Genomic DNA, 23881 nt, shown 5'->3' on the forward strand with positions numbered 1-23881 from the left:
AGCTGAGGTTTGTGGCTGTCCAGACAAGGAAGCAGTTGAGTAGCTGTGGCTGACATCCAAAGATTTTAAAACATGATTTACAGTATTTTGGTTAAGTTCATTTAGAACTCAACCTACAGGATTTGTTTAAAAAGCATGACTTATCTGTGCAAAAGAAATATATATTGTTCTTGAGCTTTGTATTGGATAGAAATTGGACTTACCTTCCTTTATCTCTTTCTTCCACCAATGGGTTCGATTCTTTGATCAATTTATAGTCTGCCCCAAATTCTTCTTAGGACCTAGTAAAGTTTTCTTTTTTAACTGTTTCAATGTAGAACTTTTCAAGTGACTGTAGACAGTATTCATTTTTTACTTCTTCTGTGATTTTATGAGATGGAAGAAAATAGACCAAGTTCATTTGGTTCCATTGCCTTCTTTTCAAACTGGCAGCTGTTGAGAATGCTGGAGAAAAACCACATCAAAAAAGGAGTATGCCTGGTGATATGATCACTTTGTTCAGCATGAACTCCTCTGCAAACATAAACGAGATTCTCCAGCAGACTCAGATGTTGAGGCGTAAAATGAGATGTCACAAACATGCAGATTGGCTCGTCTCTCCTAAATGGCACAGCATTCAAGAGCCTGCCATGCATTTATATAAATATATGAAGGAAGCCTCACAGCTTCTTGGAACATATCTTATGTTCTGTCGAGATGTTATGGCAAAGTGTTCTACACAAGTGGTCTTTTCAATATTGCACCCAAGAAAAAATAAAATAATTTCCTAACAGCAAGATGAGTCTTTTAAAAGTATATTTTCCTAAGCTTTCTGATTTAATTAGTAAATTTACTAATAGCAGCACTTCAACATAATTTTCAACATTTCATTTTAAAACACATTTTGTATTTATTTTGCAATGAACACATTTATTTACACCATTTAATTTTCAGACAATTTTCAAACTACAAAAGAGGAGGAAAACTCCAACAGTGTAAGATTCTAAATTATATGTGCATGCCAAGCAATTACTACATGAATGCAGAGAACACTGAATAGTTTTACATTGCAGTTTTGAGAAGGTGATGGTACAATCAGTACTCACGTATTCAAACAATGAAACGTCTGCCTTTGCAGGTAGTCAACCCATTATTTTACATTCAAATTCTATTTTGGTGTTATGAAACAGTTATTAATAATGGCAATATAAAAGAATAAAAAAGCTTCTTGATTGGTGACATCTTGCATAAAATTGAGACAAGCTTCAAAGACCATCATGCATCTAGACTTAGAAGTATCTAATCTGTAATTTAACAAGAATGCCTTGGCTTATTTAGCAGTGACAGAATTATATTGTGGTGGCAGAAGGTCTCTAAATGTGGAACTGTGTGGTAGCACTGTACCTGATAGCTACACTTCACAGAACTGGGCCATTTAACGTGAACCTGTCACTATCCACTAGACACAGCACCATTTCTGTGAGGCCTGCTTACTTCTATGGAGTACCTTCCAACCTAATGCAACTCAGCACCAGAATGTGAGGGCAGAAAAGCTTCTCAAAAAGCACCTTCTTCAGTCACTCAGGGAAGGGGAATTAATAAGGGCTTGATAAACAGAATGAGGCCTACAACCTGCCCCACAGCTTTACATGAAAACAAGTTTCTTGAATAAATCTTTTTTTTTTTTAATGTGAATCCAAAGTCATTGTAGATCTAGTGATTATTGTACTGTCCTTTTGGTTCTTTTAATTTTTATAAGCTCCTGCTGTTATTTTCCCTGGATTGGTGGGAGCTGTCTGATAACAAAGATGGAAAAAGACAGATGCTGAGCTGTTTGAAGTCTTGGATTATATTTCTCAGAAAGTGAGTCTTGTCTGAACTCCTGATTTTGAGCCTACTTTCTCCTTAATAACTCACGGGATTCCTTTGTCCTCTTGTAAACCATTGTAAAGAAAGCCACTTAATTGCTTGGTGCAAACTAATGAGTTAGAGAGCTAATTAAAGGTGTATTGCGCCCTGTGGGGGCCCTGCATTGGGCAGCATGGGATATTTTTAATGAGAGATGTTGATAGCCCTTCAAAAGAGGGAATGTAGTGTCTCTAGCTCTAATGATGCCTCAAGTTAATCTTGTGCTATCAGATAGAAGTTTCCCAATGTTGTTTTACCTGAGCTGTGTGAAGGGCTTAAAGAAGATTCCAATTGGGTTTAAATTGTTCCTTTTCGTTAACCTTCTCCAGGATTAGAAACTAATTCTTCTTATAGCCATTACAAGCTATAGTATTAAATAAGAAGGATTATGTTTAATCTGTTGTTTCAAATACTGTACTACATTAAGACTAGACTGTAATAAATGTACAATTGAAAATAATCCATACTGATATCTTAAATAAATCCACTTATTACAACCAAAGCAAGTAAAATCTTATATTGAGAATAAAGAATTTGGCAATATGTAACTACTGTTTTTGCATATGCTTAGGGTAAGAGTACTGTAATGGCCCAGTCAAGCAGAATGCACTATACAGGTACATACTGTTTGTACTATACAGCATGTTGAAGATGCTCTCTATGGTAAAAAATGTGGTGACATTCTAATTTTTGTTTACATATAAATGTGAATAACTTGATTTTGTATGTGCATGCACAAAACTGACTTTTGGAAAGGCTCTGTTTGTGCACAACTGATACGTTCTGACCATGTCATATAACTCCAATCCATACATCACAGTCAGTGAAGGTCAGGGCACCCAGGCTTAGTGATTTCCTTTAGGTTTGTGCAGCAAGTTTGCCAGAACTGCTCAAACAAGCAGACTGTGCCCTTCCAGGGCGCAGGATTCTCACAGGCTTTTAATCTAAGGACATCTCCTCTAGGAGGCTTCTAGCGATAGATGAGCTCAATTCACCAGCCTTTTTAACCTGCCACTCTCATTTGAATCCTGCATGTCTAAGAGATAAAATAAGTTAGGTTATCTTCATTAGGGTTGGAAGTCATTAGTTGAAAGAATAAAAACCGCCACGCATTTTACCAGAGATATACACTCTTTCAGACAAATATTGAGAGGAACTCGGCAGAGAGGTGTTGCAGTGAAGTGCTAGACCTGCACCATGAACAGAATGATGATTTAATCATCCATTGCCATCTATTCAAAACCTTCTTCCAAGTACTTTAAAAAAGAAGCACAATATAAATTCATAGTTTATTTTGTTATCTCTTTATTTGATGTTTTGTATTTTTACCAGTTTGGGTTTGCTTTTTCTTGTTGGCATTGCTGAAAATAAAAAGCCTTACATTAAGTTTTGGCAGTGTCTCTACAAATTATTTCAAATTTAACACCTCAGCAACTTTTAATACTTGCCAAGTGGGAAACTGGGAAAATTGACAGCAATATAATTATAGAAATAACAACCTGTTGCTCCCTGTAAACTAGCACCAGAATGGCAACTATTATGTGAGTTAAGCCCATGACCTTCCAGAAAAATAGTTAATTTAAAATAAAATAGGTGCTCCTGCTTGCTTAGAGCTCTTCTCATAAATAGTATTCCTTTTTCTACTGTATATATATATATTTCATGATGGAGCCCGTCAAGCAGATATAAAGCACTCACGCAACACCTGTTCTGGAGAGCAGTAGCAGTAAACTGTAGCCTGGGGGTTACTGAAGCTACAGAGAATGTGACAGGGTGCCTCGGGCCATAGGCTTACTCTGATCAGAAAACAAAAAAAAATTACAACAGGTAAATACATACAGAATGGAAAACACAAAAACACAACACATGCTTCCAGTGATATCATTTGTATGAAAAGCAGCTCCCTCTAGTGCTGAGAAGACTTTATTTTAGAAACCATACCTTAACCAAACCTGCCCCATAGGGTATCAACGTGGCAAATGTAGCAAATGCTTTCCCCATGTGTCTCACCTTTCACTAATTGAACAGATTGGATTAGTTTTAGGAGCCTGTTATTAAGCTTGATGAGTCATCCTTCCCTGAAGTTTACATGACCATATGCAAGACTCAATGTGTCTTGATGACCAATGTCCCATAGAGAGTCTTACAACCTGAGCTTAACAAGGCTCAGCTAAGCCAGTGATACACCAGTGACATCCTGAATGAAGCCACTGTGCATTGACTTTAAAATCAAATCAGGTTTAGAATAAGGATGTAAATAAAAAAATAATCCATTGACAGCATTTACTGTGCTCAATTTTTTATCCATTATTTTTAAGTCTTCTGTATATTTAAAGAAACAGAGCAGAGGGGAAAGTGGAAGATTTGTTTTACTGGTTATCTACCAAGTCTTTGCTAACAAAATTTCCCCATGATATGGAAATAGTTTTTTATATAATGTAATGATCAAGAACGAGAAATACTAGGAGACATGGCTGGTGGACTGTAGTTTCCCATTTTCTTCTCTCAGACATGACAGCAGGAATGAGGAAAAGCTGTTTTCTGTGCTAATAAATATTCTAACAAGTGGAGCCTGACAGGCCCGAGAAGCTGTGCTGGGATTGGGATAGACAGGCAGCGCGTCGACGAGGTGCCAGGGCTGAGCTCAGAGACAGTCCCCCGGGCCAGCCCAGGTCGCCAGGCCATTGTGAGGCAGGATTTCACATCCACTGGCTTTCTTCTCGATTGACACTAAAGCCTTCTGAGGGAGCACTGAGTGGGAGCTGTCAGCCTCTAAATGCTGACATGTGGATGGCATTTCCCTAGAAAACAGCGTTTTTTTTTTTTATTGAATCCAAACACTAATTGACCAAATATCTATGTAGAAGAAAGGATATTTAATTTAAGAATTTTGTCTTTCACAACAAATAAGGAAGGGATATGTTTGATAGTTTTTGCCGTAATCCTTAGACTTTCTGACACAAAAAATAGAGTAGCTTGGAAAATGATAGACTTGGTAGCAAGCTATAATTAGTCAGAATGTGCTAAATGCTGTCATTTGATTTGAATTAATTGATTAATTAATTAAATTGCTTGCTGAAGAAACATGTTGTTGTCTTGAGTATCATTGTGAAATTTGGAACACTTTGCATTTCGTTATCCTCAGGCAGTTGTACTGTTTGTGAGGTGAATTACAAGCCTGTCCTTTCCATCTCCAATTCTGATGACCTGAGAGAGGCTGAACTCTTTCCTCTCAAAGCTTTATTTTTCCAGAGGTAGATGCTGCATCTTCAGATGAGAGAGGTGCTTCAGAGGAGCAACTGCTGAAATTAATCAGCATTATTTTCTGTCCTATTATTTCTCTTCTTCTTCCTAGTTTTCCTCCTTGCTTTCTCCATCCTTCACGGTTTCTGACACATCGTGACCACCTTCTTTCTCTTCAGTTTTCTGAAATATGCAGTGTGAATTAACATAACACCTGCTGCTGTAATTAAATATTTAGACCCGCAGAGTACCACACTACCTTTTATTAGTAGTCTATCTAGAAACAGGTAGGTAACACAGTGGAATTAATTGTTGAACAGCTGTACTTGCACATCTGGGTGTCAGCGATAGTGGATTCCAGGACACAGTGCTGCTCAGTCTGCTGAGTGGCTGTCGAGTGCTGATGTGTCAATCAGACAGATAAAGTAGGCTGCGAGTGTTGGAGTCCAGGTACTCTGTCTCTGGTGGGCTTTGATAGGGTGTCGTACCTACAGCAGAGAATGTCAGATGGATTTCTGTTTTTGTAAGAAAGGGAATGAAATGGCACAGCTGGTACAGTGATTATATGTTCGTCTCATAGAGGTGGAGCTGAAAAGATATTATAGTGAAAAAAAATTACCTGGGCTGACTAATAGCTTGATTTTTTTTTAATTACAACACCTGCAGTTTTACACTTTTCCCAGCATGTCTTTCTGCAATGGAAAGATCGGTCACTGCTCCCTGCTTTAATAAAAAAAAACTGTGAGTACAAATTAAATGAGCTTAACCACAGTTATTACAGCATACCCTGAATGTGTTGTGTGATTAAGAAAGCTGGTTTCTCAATTTTCTTGTTTTTCATGACACAGGTGTAGGAAGGTGTCCTTTTGACATGGGCTGGCTTAAGGGACACTGCTGTTCATTAGAATTACAACACAACTTTCATTCAACAGTTGTTCCTTAGGACATCTAAGATGTGCATAGGGTCACTTTAATTTGAGGATTTTGTTCCTTTTAAGAAAAGATGGATCGGTGTGCTGAGAGTAAGCTTTTTTATTGACCTTAAGATTCCCAGAAACCAATCAAAGACACTCTCCTAAAATCTGATGATTCTGAAATGTTGTACTCAGGACTGGAAGCACAGAAACAGGTGGTTCTGGGAAGAAAGCAGGAGGCAGTCAGGACGTTAAAGCCAAGTGGTGAAAGAGACTGAGTGTGAAGAAGTACCCCACCCCCACATACAGTACACATCACCAGCTCTCCAGCTCTTTCCATCCGAGTGGCCAGAGCACAGCCGTACTGGAGGGGGTCCACGGAGCCGGCTGTGGGACAGACAGCCTGAAATCACTTTACGCTCCTCTTCTCCAGAAGACTGACAGGATATGGATGTCTCTCCACTCTGGCGCTCCAATCCGACACTGTGATTAATGGCACTCGCTTTTCTCCCCATCTCATTTTGTTACTGTCAGAGCTAAGTGGGCCGAAGACAATAATAAACAGTCAACCTCCTGTGAAGCCCCCTCTGCTTCCACGCATATGTGTATAGATACACAAACACCCACACTCAAACACTTTTTCTAACGTGCAGCAACACTCCTCACAAGCACCTTTACACAACTACAAAACTTAGCTTCCTACTGGCTAATTCTTTATGAATATCACCCTGTTTTCTGCTGATTCTTCCCCTGCCATGACAGTGTTGATGACCCTCAGGACAAACTCTAGTGGTTATATCAGGCAATACTTTGAAGAAACCCTTTAGGGTAATTATATTAGCCTGCACATGACTGAATCACACTAAAATAGTACTCAGTGACCACTGAGTGTCTGGGTCATGTCATTGTCTGAGAGTCTTCTCATTCTTTTAGCATGTGTAAAGGAGAATTGCAGGAACAAAGAGGTTAGAAAGTCCTGGGGCTCCCTTACTGTACAGCGGTCTGTGACATGGGATCTGTTTATCATTTAACATAAAAGTATAGTGTTAAACCTGTTTCCCACTTGCCTCTCTGGAGAGGGGGGCAAGGGAAAACAGGGGAAAATAACTCTAAAGGAGAGTCCAGGGGAACATCAGACTGAGAAAGCAAGAAGGGCAGAGATGGATAGTAAAAATGAGCTGGAGTTCCCCTGGTCATTTAGTAGCTCATTTAGTGGTTATTTAGTAGCCTTACTTTTCTTCTTTTCCCTGGAGCTCATCACCTCACATGGTCACAGTTCTCACTGAAACAGTCACTAGCTGCCATACTGAATAAACCCAAAAGCATGCAAGGCAGTGGATGCCAACAGCTACATGACACAAGGCTGTGCTCACAAAAGGGATATGGTTTGTAAGCTTTTGTTGCCTGTGTGATGCTAGTGGGAATTCTCATATAATTCAACTGTTTTGTTATTGTAGAACTGGGAAGCACCTCTGTTTCCTCTGTGAGGTTTCAAATCAATCCTGTAATACAATCTTTGTCCATGGGCTACCAATGCCTTTTAGAATATTCCTGAGCTCTCTGTGGTTTCTGTAGTGAGTCACATAAGTGCATGGGCATACAGCAGCTATTGTAATATTTACTATTTGGGTGCTGACCTGCACAATTCCAACATATGCACTATTTGTGTGTGACAAAAGAAAAAACAGCTATAGTTGGAAACTGATGAAAAATCGAAAAGTCCCAAGATCTTATTTTTATCTCGTCTCATACTCAAATGAGCATGAAAATCAGCGAGGCTCTGCTTTTGGTCTTTTGTTCAGAATACACTTAAGGAAAGAAGATATAATTTTGATCATTTGTGTTTGGTCGAGGAAAGTGTTTTGCTTTTCTAGACCTGTATTTCTATAATCAGTCAAGTAACAGAAACAATATTCATTGCAAGCCTGATGGCACAGATACATCTTTTTTCCCTCTCTTTTCTTCTTCAAGCCCATGAATAAAGCAGCCTGTGGGCGTAATTCTCTAACCTGCCTCATTACTGTTATGATTTAACTGCCGGGGAGAAGATAACACCTCTTAGTTTTGACCTAATTTAAGCTACGTTGTCAAAACTAGTGAAATCGACCACCCTAGACCCCCGCAGCAGGGTGGCTGAAAGGAAAAGTGATTTGCACAGAACGCAGTGCGAGGAATATGTAATGCAGGAAAGGGGGAGTGAGACAGAAGTTCCCTGATTATCCTCTTAGGTGCTACCTGGCACCATGGTGAAAAACTTACAAAACAAGCATGGGTAAATAAGTAAAGTGAATTATCTACTTATTAAATTTTGAATTTCCATCTCTTAGGCCTAAAGAAGAAAGCTCTCAAAAGACACTTCATCAATGACAAACAGGTCCAAGTGGCAATGTAAGAATATCTCCGTTACTGGGCAGCATCAGTTTGTTTTGAGGATCTCAGTGAATTTGTGAAGCAGTTCAGAATTGAAAGGATGTGCAGGAGCACTGCCTTGTAAAATACATCTTCCCCACAAATGAATTGCATTTTGAGATGAATTCACACATTCACCTATTTATTGACTTACCTGTGTATGTCTCTATATATTTACTGTATACAATATATATGTGCGAGTGTGTTGACATTTTCGTTGTTTTTTTTAACCTTCAGCCTTTAATTGGCACCACTGTTCTGGTAAGAAGACGATTCCGTCACTGTTACAGAACCGTCACCATAGTAACTTTGGATAACGCTAAACTATGTCCACATGTGCCTGTTGCTAGGGTATGGGAGAAGTATTAAAAAAAATAAAAATAAACACATCAAGTACCTGTAGGATAATTCAGTCGTTTTATTATTCTAAGTAGATATTCATTTGGTAGTAAATGCTATTTAATTCATTTAATATAAATATAAACTTATTTTTAATTTGCTAAGCCATTGAAGGACAGTTTTGAAAGATTTCTAATGACAAGAAAGAAGGGTGTTTTTATTTTATGTGTAATATAATATCATTGCATCTGGATGTACATGTACTGTAATGATGACGTAATGTTTAAATAGTATTTGCAGCTTGACGCTTTAGGTGATTTCATGGTGGTGACATGGTGACAGTGAAGGTAAAACCAATTGTTTTGTATCTTATTCTGTGCAGCATTGCATGTCTTTTTGTTGCAATAGTGGTTGGTGTGTCTGTCATGAAAAATATATAATAAGGAGAGAAAGCCCATAGAATGAAAACTTAGTCCAAACAGATGTACTAATGAAGGAAGAGGTTTAAATAAACACTGTCCACTTTATTTGAAGGAAGCAAAATCAGTAAACATAACCATGTAGCTCTGAAGAAATCCAGTGACTTTGAGGTTTTCAATAACAATTAAATAAATAAACATTAGCCTTGGTGCATGAGAGCTGAGATGGATTGTGCAGGATAAGAGAAGTGGCCCAAGCTGTCAACTCTGTGGCACTTTCCTGTTGCTCAGAATGCAGGAGCTGTCCTTTCCTTGAGCTGTCCCAGTTTATCATTCATTTTCTCTCTTTTTATAAGAAAGAAGAGAAGTTGTTAAGCTAATTAAGGCGCCGGAAAAAAAGCTGGTTTAGAGATCCGCATCAAGCGGCTGCCATTGGATTGGATAATGGCCATCAGACCTTGTAGGTTGAGGGCTGCTTTTCACGGAGCTCCTACCTGGGTACGCATGTTAATCAGCACGCCTGTCTCCTCTGAGGGATTGTAATTAAGCAAGGAGGGAATTACAGTGTATTGGGAATGGAAAAGAAAAAGCGCATGAAAGAACGTGAGTCCTAAAGTCAAAGAATTCTTTCCTTGTCTTAAGTTTTTATTTATTAAGATTATTAAAACATAAAAGGGTATCAAAGCATAAATGGGTTAGCTGTCAGAGGAAACCTCACATTTGTCTGTTCAGCTAATGAGAAGTTTCATTGGGTAGAGAAAGAAACAACATGCACAGGGGAGAGAGACGAAGATACTGTACTTCACCACTAAAGCCTTAAAATCTATGCTTGATCCTTTTGAGAAGTGGTACTATCTTTTTTAGCAATCACTTTGAGATTTTAATTTAATAGAAGTGACAGTAAAGATTGATTTACTTATATGATTGAACAAATAACCATTTTTAATGAATTAATTTTAAAGTCATTTTATTGACATTAAATTATAGACAGAAAATATGATACAATTTTGTAGTTGTTTCATATTCTAAAACTAATGTTCAGATGATTTATCAATATGACAATACATATGCATTCAGGTGTGCTCCAGGTAGCTTGTAGCACAAACTGTCAAAGATAAAGTCATTGGCTCTATTCTCAAGTTATCTAACTCTTCACTCAGGTGAAAGTAAAAGGAGAGGGTTATGTATCAGGAGCTCGATGACTTTTCAGGCTCTGACTGTGATACAGTATATTTCTTAAAAATGTTACATAAGGGGCTTAATTTTTTTAAGAATCAAAGTGACTCCTGTCAATCACATGGCAATTAAACTGTGCAGTGTGTCAAAATCACAAATAGTACTGGCAGAGTCAGGCCAGGGCAAGAAACCATCAGAAAGAACGTGTTTGTTTGTCAAGAGTTTTGTCTGGACATCTCAGCCAGCAATATTAATGTTATGTCATGTCAGTAGTCCTTCCTTCACAAGACTCATGCAATGTATAAGAAGAAAAAATATTTTGTTGTTTTATTGTGGTTTGTAATTTGATTTTGTCACGGCGCCATGGCCACGTCTATTTAAAGCTTTCACCAGTACTCACCAGTGGAAAGGATGACTGACTGCCCATTGTTATATGGGCAGCAGAAAAGATATCATGCCACTCATCCTACATTTCAATTTTATTACACCTACTGTTGCAAGGTCTGGCTGTGTGCTGATCTAGACATATAGCTTTTAACTAATGTTTTCAATACTTAGTCTTCAATGGAATATGATATATACAGTATATGTAGTGCCTTTTGAACACCTTTTATACTGTAGCTTTTAAAATAAGGTGGGGATAGAGCCTTGAAGTCATGCAGTCTGGCAAGAAGAGCCCAGTCTTGTTTGAGGCACAAAAAACATTTATAGATGAAACTGGAGAGTTGAAGTGGGAAAACAGGAAGGTGTTCAGTAGGCAGATCAGCACAGCAGTGCAGACAGGTAATAACACAGCGCAGGTTTCCTCACAGCAGCCGCTAGAGTCTAAACACTGTTTATAAAAGACAAATTATAGAAAAACAGAAAATCAACTCACACCAGGGTGAAGAAACACATCTGAGCAAACACACGAGAAAATAAGACTGCAATGATAACATTCTTCAGCTGAACAGAAACCGTTCTTATCATTGCAGGTTTGACAGAAAGCTGTTCAAAATGATTTAACTTGTCTGTGATCTAATCCTTGCAGGAAACTCTCAGTCTTGTTTATCCACAATGCTGACAGAAGTGATGCAAACAAAATTAAATTTTATTCGGAAATATTGTAAACTGGGTTCCCTTACACTGGTCTCTGAAAGATGTGAAGCCATCAAATCAATATGATCATGACATGCTTTGGTCAGGTGCTTCTCACTCACTTCGCCCAGAAATGGCCATAATGTGCTATAGCCTTTTCTCTTGGCCATCCCACATTGTCATCTTGGTGCACTGCAGATCCAAGGCTATGGTGACATGCAAGGCTTACTGTTGTGAGCCCAGTGAGGCTCCAGTTCTTCCAGTGGCCAGAGCACTGAGGGCAGGGCTGTAAAATCTATTTTACTTCCTTAAGTTCCAGTGTGTGGGTCAGAAGTTTGTTGTGACTGCAGGACTCCCAACAGTACACGCCATGATCTGCCATTCAGCAGCACAGAAATGATGGCCTGGTGAAACCAAACAATTACTGTACTTGTACAGTTTTCAGACAAAGCCTTTAGGTTGGCTTCTGGCTGTTCAGCAGCCAGTCTTTGGAAAACAAGTCTCAGAGGTCTGTTGCTCCCTTTCAGACAACTAGCTGTTTCCCTGAGATTGAAGTCTTCACCTTGATGTTTTAAGATTATTTGAAGGTGCAGAATTAACTATATATATGTAGAATCCAACAAAACCTAATTGAGTAATTCTAATCCTTAACAGCCTCATCTTAGCATAGGTAGATACACTGCACAGAGTAGCCTGACAACTGTCACCTAGTGAGATATGTGAAACCAGACACATCATTAACCTTTGGATTTATTCAGTAGATTAATTGTTGTAGCTCTGACAATTCTGGCCCAATGCCATTAGAAAACACAAAACTTCTTTACTAAAATGAAAGTAAGATACTGATAGTAACAGGCAGTACAGTATATACTGTACTGTAAGTCATTTAATTTTTCCATGGAAGGTCTCTTTTGCTCAGTACTACTACTTTAAATAAACTACTCTATTTTGTTTAATTCACTTTTTAGTAGTGTTTCCCCTATTACTTCTGCAAATGATTTATATATACTGTATATAGTATTTTCATTTTTAAAATACTGTGTGTTCCTCCTGTTAAGGGGAAACAAGTTATTTTAGGCATACAGTCATTATCTTAGTCCTCAAGTAGCATCTCTCTTTTAATATGCTAATGTTGGTGTAGATTGTATTGCTTGGTAATTGCCAGCCTCTTCAAGTCTGAAAATTTCTGCAGTCTTTTTTTCTTTTCCCTATAAAGAAATCTTCATCAGATTTCAACTGCCCACATCTTCATGAGGGAGAGGGAAATTGTTGTTATATATTTACTGCTGTTTTTCTCTTAATAATGACTACCACCCATGAGAGCATTCCTGGCTAAAAAATGTTGGTTGTGGGGGAGGGGGATTTTAAAGAGCTTAATTCCTTTTTATCACAATTTGTATCCTTATAGGATATTATATTTATAATGCCATCAACATGAATCAACTAAGATCACTGAGTTTTAATAGGACTTTTACCCTCTTTGAGTTCAGCAAGACGTTGTTCTGTCAGGTTGTACAAACAGTTGCAGCACTAAATGTGAAGCTTTGGTATACAGTAGCTGACAAAGATGAGGATTCATGTTTATCAGATATACACTAGGATGAGATACACTCATATTCATGAGTGAACATAGAACATGAATACCAAAAATCTTTTTTTCTTCAGGCTTACAGCTCAAAAGTATTTAATCTCCATCTCCTAAAGGGAATGACAGCTTCATTTAGGAGATGAAGGGACTTTTTTTAAAACTGCCATGAATTATTGGCCAGGTCATTGGGATTATTTTGATTCTCTGTTTTCCGTTTACAATTTAAGATCTTTGGATTTTGTTTGATTATTTTTGTGAGCTAAAGTTTTAGCATGATACACTCTGTAGCATATGCACTTGGAGAATTAGCAAAACCACAGCTTGAGCAACTGGAGGCTACCTACTAACTGTGCACAGGCAGCTTGAAAGGGTTACATGATCCCTAATTATGCTTGGCAGGTGCGCTTGCAAAGCCTGAGGGAGCCTTCATTGTCTTAGCGCCGCTTCGGGTTGGATGAGGAGACAGCTGACTGCTCTGTGGCTGCAGGCAAGGAAGCAGCACTGGGAGGCAGTATCGTCCATCACAGGCTGACACATGGGGCTCTCCTAGCACTTCAGCAGAGAAGTGGGGAGCTCCAAAATTCCACCACCTGCAGTGGAAATGGAGAGCCAGGCAGTTATTTAACAGAGAAAGACAATAAGAATCTCTGCAATGTGTAGTTCTGCATTTGTCTTGCATTTTCAGATTGAAATTTAAAAGCTGCATTGTTTCTTTTTTCTTCCTTTCACTCTTGCTTGCTCTTTTTTCCTTCTATCCCTTAATCAGCCTCTGAACATGAAGTTCTGTCTTTTAAGATTGCTAATTACCAGTGCACGCATCAATCAAAATTGTCACCTCTCCAAACTTCAGAGAGAGGAAGCTCTGCTTGAAGGTGCTGCATCGTGATGATTGAGGAGTGGGTGCTGACAAAAGAATGAGAAGCACCTGTTTATACGCTACCTTACAGTACATATAAGTGTTTCAGCTATACGAACCTCAAAAACATCTCTCTTCCTTCCAATCTGATTTGGAAATAAATAGTAGCAGTTCCTATAAATAAACTGTTAATAAGCACTGTGATTGTAGCTGATCACAGAAATGTAATAATTTTAATTTCAAACATTTGTATGTCATTTCCTAATTAAGAAATTAGTGCCCACAGATTGTGAACCTTTGTTTATCTGTGGCTCTTCACTGTTCAGCCTGCTCTGCTGCAAATAAGAAAAATGTTAAAAAATGCATTTGTATTGCAGCAGCTACTGTGTCGCTACTTTAAAGCCCTTTGTAATGTATTCGTGTATTGATAGAGTTACTAATTTAAGTGATGATAATCAGAGGAGAACATCTAATTTAGTGATACAGAAAAACAGAAGGTATAAATTCTCATTTTACTAAATTTAGAGTGTCATTGTTTGGAATTATGGCCACTTTCTGATGATCCTGAGCCTTCCTAGTTAGGTGTCTGCGGTGGAGGTGAGGGCAGCAGGCTGGCAGGAAGGTGGGTGTGTGGTGGAATGCAATAGATTTGCAGAGGAAGATGGGGCTTGTTTGTCATGAAAGGACATTTCAGACAAGGTTTATTCAGCAGGCTGTCACAGAAGAGAGCAACGAATTTGCTTTATGAGCTATAACTGAAGGATGTAGCCAAAAGGCATTATTACACAACACAATAAACAAAAACCACAATTTGTTTGACAATAAAAAAACAACAACCTGCAATATCTCTCTTTTCCTTGGAAGAGGATGAGATGTATCTGAGATCTCATTATACACACGATAGGAGGGGGGGCTGTGATCTGAGCCTTTATAAAATAATTCATCTCCACTTACTGGTTACTGGTTGAGAGAGAATTACCAAAGATCAATAAAAGATTTTGCCCATGTATTGTATAAACCCTACATGACATTTGAGCTGCTAACAAATCAGAACGTTTTTACAGTATGTAGATTTTCATGACAGAAATCCTATCTCACTTCTCTCTAAATATTTTGTAGACCATGTGCAAATCACATATCTTATTAGAAACTTTATCCTTATGCTGTTCAGTGGAATAAAACAACTGATTGGATTCAATATGTTTTCACCAGGTCATTTATGTAGAATGTCAGAATGAAGTGCTTTAAAATTTGAAAACAGTATTTTATTATTTTACTATTGCTTTTCTGTGTAAAGCCCAGACATTTTTTGAATCTGTTACACAACCCATGAAGAAGTTACCATCTATACCAGCTGGTAGCCAAGCAGCATGGGCAGATGATGCCAACTGAGCAACTGAGGTTGGAAAGTCTCCTAGGATGAGGAATATTTGAGCTGTGTACATCCCACACCATATTCCTCAATTCAATTCTTGGTTGGGTGACATCTTCTCAGATCTATTCGTAAACACACAAACACATCCAGACAGATCTTCTGGCTTCATTTTGTAGTAGGATCATGACTGCTGTCCTAGAGCTTTGCTGAGCATATTGAGTTTTACGTTGCCCATCTCTTCCAAGGTGTGATCTTTTTTGTTTTCTGAACAAAAATAAAAACAATATGAAATGACTGATACTTCAAAGTTGACACACTTTTCCACTCTTCTTGTCTTTAACTTCTATCAATTAACAATTAGCTTTTATCAATCAATAGCAATTGTATGATCTTTTTTTTTTGTTTCTGGAAAGCACCTTCAAGCACTATTGTCTCCAAAATGTTTTGGGATTCTGTTTAAAGTGCAATCTCCTCTTGTGTATTTTAAATGTCGCAATCAAATTCTTTTCTTTTACTTTTTTTTGCATATGTAAAGGACTGAAAAGAAATAACATGGACATGTTTTCTAAAATATTTTTGCAACTTTATTGTATTGGGAAATCCAGCAACATTTATTTTGTGGAGGCAAATCCAATAGGTGACCTGCCTCTACAAGCTTGTGAGTGGATCAATATCAACCCCTTTGCAAGAGAAATCACACTTTTATTAGGCATTGAGCTACTGTACAGTGGTTAACTGTTCACCCTTCTAAGGTGACCATAATTTGATAATATCAGTTTCTATTACTGACACTATCAAAAACACAATTACACTTGAAACTAAAAAAAAATAGTTTAGATGTGTTAGGAATTGGTTATCACAATGTAATTAATAGAAAACATTACGAAATTGAAATATGACACTTGCAGGTGCTTAAAACACTGGAATAGTTCCCTGGAAGTGGAAACATGTTTGTCTGGTATAAAACTCATATTTAATCATAGAAATTCTCTTCCACAGATCAAAATTCCTTGTACCAAAGGTCCATGTGGCCATCATTCATTCTGCAGGAGCATAGAGAGACATTGTACAGTATGCTACATTTAGTCGAAGTCAGAGGCAAATTGCAAGAGATTCTAGCATTTCCCTTGTGAGCGTAATATCATGGTGCATTATCCATTTCTATATTTATTTTCTAACTATTTAGAAAAACTGTAATAGGGTCACAAGGGAGCTGGAACCTATCTCACCAAGCAATGGGCCCTGGGCAGGGTACACCCAGGGCAGACAGACAAAAAACACAGTCACAAACACATCCACACCAGGGCCAATTTTTCCTGAAGCCAGTTAACCTACAAGTATGTTTTTAGACTGGGAGAAAACCAGAGGACCCTGAGGAAACCCACACGAACCCCATGCTGATAGCACCTCAGGTCCAGCATAGAACCCAGGGCTCCAGCACTGCAAGGCAGCAATGATAACCACTGTGCCACCCTAATGTGGTTTCAACAGGCAAAAAATAATAATAAACTCTGCGAATTCAACATTGACTGTCAGAGTCCTACTAAATCCCCTATATTCCGTGTGCCCTTGGTACTGTATATGGATTTGTATTCTTTGGAATAGAAAAGGTTGTGACCAAACCATGAGTTTTGTGCCACACAAACATGTCATTTTTGTTTCCAGCAGATTATTCCAGCATTTTGTTACAGTGGAGTACTATACATAGATTTCTGTTGGTGCTCTAAGATTGCTTGTAAGAGACTTGCCAAGAAACTAGTTTCCAAGTAAAACTAGTTTCTGCTAAGGTACATGTTTTGGCACTGCCTTATTACTATATCTTAGTTCTTATAGTTTTGTTCAAAACAGAAAAGAAGAAACCTATCCTTTATTTTTGGACCGTCGGAAAAAAGCATCAATCTGAGCTGGCTTTTCAAATCAGCCAAGGGACAGAGAAACAGAGGAACAGACTGGAATAAAAAGTTATAAATGTCTTTATTGTGCTTCCAGGTTGTTCAAAGCTGTCTGGCCCAGCATTGTGTGTCTCAGCTTTGTGTAAGGATACCTTGATCAAGTGATGTGAGGAACAGATACAGGATACCAGTGCTGTTAAGAGTCTGACAGATGTATATTCTGTTGCACGATTTTTTAATTTGATCTTTTTACTTGCATTGTTTTCAGACCAAAAGAAGCTGCCAACTTCATTGGAAATGAGTTGAAAAATATGTAATTTAATATTCTGATTACATACCAAATATTACCCTATTACCCAATTCCCAGCAAAACAGATTTAGAAAGTTTAAGTACTTCACATGATAAACTAGAAATGTACTGGCAATACACTTCATTTTTAGCACTCTGAAATTGGACTTGTTTTGTTTGAGAAAATGATCATTTATAGCAGAAAAAAACATTCTGTTCAAAATCATTATTTGATTAGTCCTACAAAGAGTATATTGGCTTTAACAATTTCCTAGTATTTTCAGTTCTACTAAAGGTGTGTTGAAATGAAATATTGACAAAATGTAACTGCACTTCATCCTCACAAACGAACTTAAGATAAAAAAGTGAACTGGGACCATCTTCTCCAAACTGGAGTTCATACACAAATCTGTCAAATAGGAAAAAAGAAGAAAACAAATTGTATGGAGGGGGAAACAAGGACACTCAAATTGATGGTTCTTTGCTGTAAACTGGCCCTTATCTATTTCTACAGATGTGCAGGTATGCTTTAAAGTCCTTGTATTTTTCTTTGTCAGCAACATCTGTCGTCCATTTGACCTCCAGCAGTTTACATTAAGAGACCCTAGTGGAGCAGAGGCTACTGGGCTTGGCAGTGCTGGAGTATTTCCTTAGGGATATGGGATGTACAGTACACTGCTGTCTGCTTAGATTTCGTCCCTCCCAGACAGGTGTGCATTGGTGATAACCATAGATATTGACACATCTAGCTTTTAACAAGCAGTGCCTGAGCCTCTGGAGGCCGCAATTCCGTGTATAATGTAACATCGCACAGTGTATTCTGATAGAAGTATTCATTGTTCAATTTTGTGAGCATGCCAAAAGAGGGAGAAAAAAATCTTTACATCTGAAATCACTGTTGCATCCCAAAGGCCACACATTTATTCAAGAACAGCTGAACTGGGTGAGTGCTTTATTTGCTGAAAATGAACTATTTAACCTACCATTTTGGTTGGTTTCACCTCTTTCCCTTGGACTGGGTTAAACTTTATGGATCTGAATACTTTGTTGTAGTGTTTAAGGTTTTTGAGATGTTTTAAGGTTAAGCTTAAGGTGTTTAAGGTTTCTAGATACTGAAAACTGAGTGGACTCCACATTTCTTTGTTCCATTGCAGTTAAGGCCATTGTGTTGAAGAGGAGATGCTGAACTTGTGAGGCCTCACTGAACGCTAAGACAGAAGCAAAGACTGTATCACTGAGCAGACGAGAGGGCAGACTGAGGCAAAGAGTCCCGGAATCTCAGTTTAGGGGCATCCATACACAGGTGGGTCTTATACTTTCTACCAGATGATAGTATTTTGAGTCAAGGACAATCAATTTCAGGTGATATTGAAGCACATTTATATATGCAAATGTAAATATCATTGCTTATAGTGTTGCACTCCTCAAATCTTAGTTGAAATGTCCATTCTTCTTGTATACATCCACGAGAATTCCATTGACCGTCACTGAAGACCTCAGGTGTCTCTGTACCCCAGGACTTCAGGTCGCTGCTGCACACTTAACTTTGCCTCCGAATAGTTTCAAAAAGTTGTCTAACTCCCTGTTCTGAAACATGTTTTATTAGGAAATATGAAGTACCAAAGCAGAAAGACTAGCTAAACAAATAAGTTTAATTTATGGTATATATCCTATTTCTAAGTGCTGGAGCCCTGTTTTTCTTACTTTCTTCCTTTAAATTACAAGAGTTACAAGCACAGAGTATTCTGTTTTGTGAAAGTGGGCTGGAATAGCAGGAGCCTTGAGGACTATATGCTCTGAGACTGTAAGCCTGATTTGGATTTAAAATCAGCACAGATACTTCAGCTAAGTGAGTCTTGAGAGAATTTAAAGATACTCCCTAAAAATGTGAACACTGTAAAAATATGCTGTGCATTTGTGCTGATCTTGATTTCTAAGATCTGTTGTTTGGATTAGATGGTATACCTAAAAAGTAAAAGAAAAAGAAAGAAAACCTTGTTTGGTCTTATCACCCTAGAATTTAATCTGTTCAATTTGAAGAGGAGATCCTGAGAGGATTATGTGCATCACTAGGTGCTGTATTGTGTAGCGCAAAGATGTAACTGAGGTATCCACTGAATTGAGGCCAGTGGCAGAAGGCAATAGGGATAATGTTGCCTTGGAGCAATTAAGCACTCTATGATTTAAATGCTGTGGGATGAAACATGAAAAGGATGTCAGAACTTGTTAAACTACATTTTGTTCTTCACCAAAAAAAGCTTCTCTCATGCCACATTTTCAGTGATTTGTTGCCAGGGCAACAAATGATGATTTTTTTTAAGAGAAGGGGTCTTTATCTATGTGTTTGTATCTTTTTTTTGGAGAGAAAGTGTCATATCACAGAAATCTTATGCAATAGCACATCAGGCTGGGCATTAACATTCTGAAAGGGCTCTTGTGCCTGACAGCACAGAGCCATGCTTGAATGGTGGCTCAGTAGGCAGCACTCTCAACATTAGGACAGAAGGTCAGGGGGTCAATTCCTACACAGGCTACCGCCACCCCCAGCATGGTGCTATGCAATGCTCTGCACTTGAATGAGGCGTGGAGCTGGGTTCCTTTCCATGAGCTCCAATGAGAGGTTCCTCCGTACTTGTTGAAAAGCAGCAGGGGCTGAAAACAGTGGCGTCCAGGACAAATTGCTACAGGAAGGCTCATTTCCCCACCCCAGCATGAAAGACCGTACCGCAACTCTTTATAAACAAGTGCAAAGACTCCCAAGGGCATCCTTGTATAAGTAATGACATCTAGAGAAGTTTGCCATTTGTACCTTTCTCCAGCAGACACTGGAAAGCTTCTTTTGTCACTTTACCAGCAAAACACAATGAAGAAAAACCAAAGTATCAATTTTAATAAGTGTGTATCTCTTAATACTAATGTTAGAGGCTAATCTCTTCAAGCCTTTTAACTGCTAAACGTGACCTGGAGCACATCTCTGAGAAATCCATTCCTGCTGTTTTTTTTAAAGATGGCCCTATGTAATGATTCATATTGTTCCATCTCACATAACACACATTGAAGTTAATGCTTACTCTAAAGCACACCCTGTTATTAAAAAGAAAAGCTCTTATTAAGAGAACATCCTATACTAGCAAATATACAACGATACACAATTGTACATATCATTTGATATGAGAAGTGTATGTGTTCCAATGTGGAGCAGAGAATTGTGATTTTTGTGTTTTGTGGATTAAATTAAATTAAAAGACACACCAATACTGATAATTATAACAATACCTATAAAATACAACAGCAGTAAATAAGATGTAATTTGAGTGCATTTAGCCAAAATTCTCTCTGAGCTCGAGCTTGAGTTAGCCAGGACATCCTTTGCTTATCTTGCAACAGTGTCTCATAACTTGCTGAATTCCTGTGAGGCCACAGTGTTGCCATTGCATTATGTATTACTATAATCAAGGCTTAATTCACCTACTGTACATATGCTAGGGAGGAAAATGGAGGCTGGATCTGACAAGTGTACGTGTCAGAGTAAAGTGTGCGCAGGCTTCATCTCCCACAACTGGGTACACTTGTACAAAGTAACTGACAAAGCTGCAGTAATAATCTCATGTTCCGAATTGATGCAGGAGTATACAAAGAATAATCAGTTATGATTCAATAATTTATGATATAATTTATTTTACAAGGAATAACATCCTAAAATTAAATACACTGAGAAATGCTTGAGTGTTAAATAATAGTAAAATTTGGTTTAACACACTTGGCTGTGGACCAGTCTCCTGGTTTAAGGATGAGGACACTAGGACCGTTTTGCAGAATGAGGAGTGAACCAAGGGGTATCTGAAAAGGTGGTGATGGGTTGATGGATGGATGCAGAAGATGAATGCAAAAGAAAGAGAAAGAGGATAGCATATGCTATTTATGGTTTTGGTATTTTAGGAAATTATATTAGGAAGGTTTAAGGGCAGTTTACATCAAATCGTGTCAAGTTGTTGTCACCCGTCCGTTTGATTCTAATCTCTTCTAAACTCTGTAATCTTTCACATATACCTATATGTCCAGAAATGGGATGAGATTCAACTTTAAATATTTTCTCTACCAGGTCAACTATTCCAGTGATATCATTCAAGGTGTGTATATACTGCCATGCAAAACTCAATGTTTTGCATCATTCCACACTTCTCACTTGACATTTTAGCAGTTTTTTGTTTAGTTTAATGGTGATAGATCTAGTCTTTCCAATAAAAAAGTATTGCTTCTAGCTTTATGGCTGTGCAAATTAGAACAAACATTTTTAAGATTGGGCACGTCAGACAGTAAGACAATTAGATTTGATTGGCAAATGTCATCGAATAGCTAACACAACCCTTCATATTGGCTGTTCAAGTACTGTTAAGATTCTGATCAACGTGAATTTAAGATTGCTAAATGGCAAGTTTCTGTTGTTCTCATAAATACTAAAGTCTAAGTCTCAAGACTTTTGCACTGCAGTGTACTGTATGTCATGAAGTATTTGTGTAATCTATATTGCTGAGTGTAAGTGTGCTCTTCCTTCAATAACTGCTGAATTTTCGCATTTTTGACTGGGAGAAAAAACACATGTTCTCTTTCTGGAATTTCAGGCCTAAGTACTGAACCATCTTGATTGTTCACATCTTCATTCGTATTCCAGAGGTTCAGAAATATACAAGTATAAGGAGGTAGAGAGGACCCTGATGGGAGATGAGAAAAAAAATCTGAAACACTTGCTCCCAGTTAGCTTAAGTATGTATACATCATCCCGTAAAATAACAAATGACAAAAACGTTTAACGCTTGGCAGGGTCTGATGGAGATATAAAACAAATCTCCTCACTGCGATGAAGCCATCTGTTCATCTGGGCATATTGCTCACAGTATACAAACTATATATGCTGTGTTTCCAAACCCAAAGAGAAGCTATCATTGTTGCTTAGAAACCAGACAGCTCAACATAATGATGTGCTTTAATTCTTCCCTCCAATAATCTGGCTCTGTCTTTTCAGATAGTTGGCATATCTTAATCCAGTTTTGATAGCATGTGCAAAATATAATGTGACATAATATAATTTGAGCTTCATGTGAGAAATAGGATTATCTACAGTATGATTGTCACTAGGATGTGACAGTAATCATTTTCTCTCAGGAGACCAGACATTGCTCACTTGTGGCTTGACCTGTTGTCATTATCTGTTTTATTTTACAAAATTTGTAAGTCAGAGCTGTTTTAGTTTTCCTTCAGGCAAAGCAAAATAAACAATCCGAAGCAAAAAGACTCAGAGACTGGCCTGTTGTGGGCCTATTTGCAGAATTAATTTTCTGTATTTTATGGAGCAGAATATATATATTTTTTTGTTCAGAGAACCTGATTCCTGGAGGTTTAATCATACTTGGTGGCCATTTTCCAATACTCTTAGAGAATTCTTGGAAAGGTAAAATAAAAAGAAATGTGTTTTTGTATTTTCTTAATTCCTCAGGCAACGAACAGTTGAAACTGAAACCTACATAATATACAAATTGGGTACTTTAATTGTCCTTTCCAGTAGATGGTAACACATTTTTAATGCTACTTCTAATTCTGTTTCTTAAAAGAAAAATCTTATAGTGTTTTCCTAATTGTTCTGCAGTTTCAATGTGAGATATGACTGTGATAGTTGCAGCTCTCACTCAGTGTGCCAGTCCTCTCAGTTCCTCTCATTCAGCTTGCCAGTGCTCAGCGGATGATTAATTTGTTTTGAAAGTCAATGTTTATCTGAGTAGATGCTCTGAAGTGGTACTGGAGGATCTGTGTAGCTCTTAGGTGCTGGTAAGGGCTAATCTTAGTAGGATCTGAGACACACTTCTATGTAAGAATACCTGGAAAAAAGCTCTGACTCATCATTGAACACAAGTGAAAAATGAGGATTCCTAGGTCAAACAAACATCTTTTTGACTCAGAATTTTTAAAGAGAACTTTTGGGGTAATAAAAAATTCATATCTTATATTTTGCTACAATAGTAATCTATGACAGCCAAAATAGAGTATTCTTTAGAAGAGAATTGTTAGAGGTAAAGACTGCGGCTATTTACTGCAGCAAACTGTTTAGAATAATTCAGAGCTTGTGAATTGTAGATCTTGTGCATTTCTGGGCTAGTCTGAGTTACACGACAGGACTAACAATGTAGCTGCAGGATTAGTCAATATCCAGAACTCACGGTCAGGAATGGTTCTGCATTCAGGCATTCAGCAGAGTGCATACTTTTTTTAAACCAAATTTCTAGTATTCACCACTGCAGTGTTTGCAGATATTTTTTGCACAAAGCCAACAGGCATTGCATAAAACTCAGAGCTGTCTTTGAGCGGAGATTGATTTTGTTGAACAACGAAGGGAAGTGTTTGCTGAAAGTCTTAGGTGCTTAA

The 23881-nt window shown here is 38.0% G+C and overlaps 1 protein-coding gene across 8 annotated transcripts in view; it reads left to right on the plus strand.

The window, feature by feature from the left end:
• LOC148652662 (RNA binding protein fox-1 homolog 3) overlaps nt 1-23881 on the plus strand; it is a 514276-nt gene that overhangs the window by 65410 nt on the left and 424985 nt on the right. For 6 of the 8 annotated variants that reach the window (XM_088599663.1, XM_088599667.1, XM_088599670.1 and 3 more), the window contains exon 2: nt 18619-18767. The exons of the other annotated variants lie outside the window; for them this stretch is intronic. The gene's annotated coding sequence lies outside the window, so the exon portion shown is untranslated. The remainder of the gene's footprint in view (nt 1-18618; nt 18768-23881) is intronic. 8 annotated transcript variants of the gene reach the window in all.

Source organism: Lepisosteus platostomus, chromosome 11 (genome assembly GCF_059453375.1).
Source record: "Lepisosteus platostomus isolate fLepPlt1 chromosome 11, fLepPlt1.hap1, whole genome shotgun sequence".
Taxonomy (NCBI): Eukaryota; Metazoa; Chordata; class Actinopteri; order Semionotiformes; family Lepisosteidae; genus Lepisosteus; species Lepisosteus platostomus.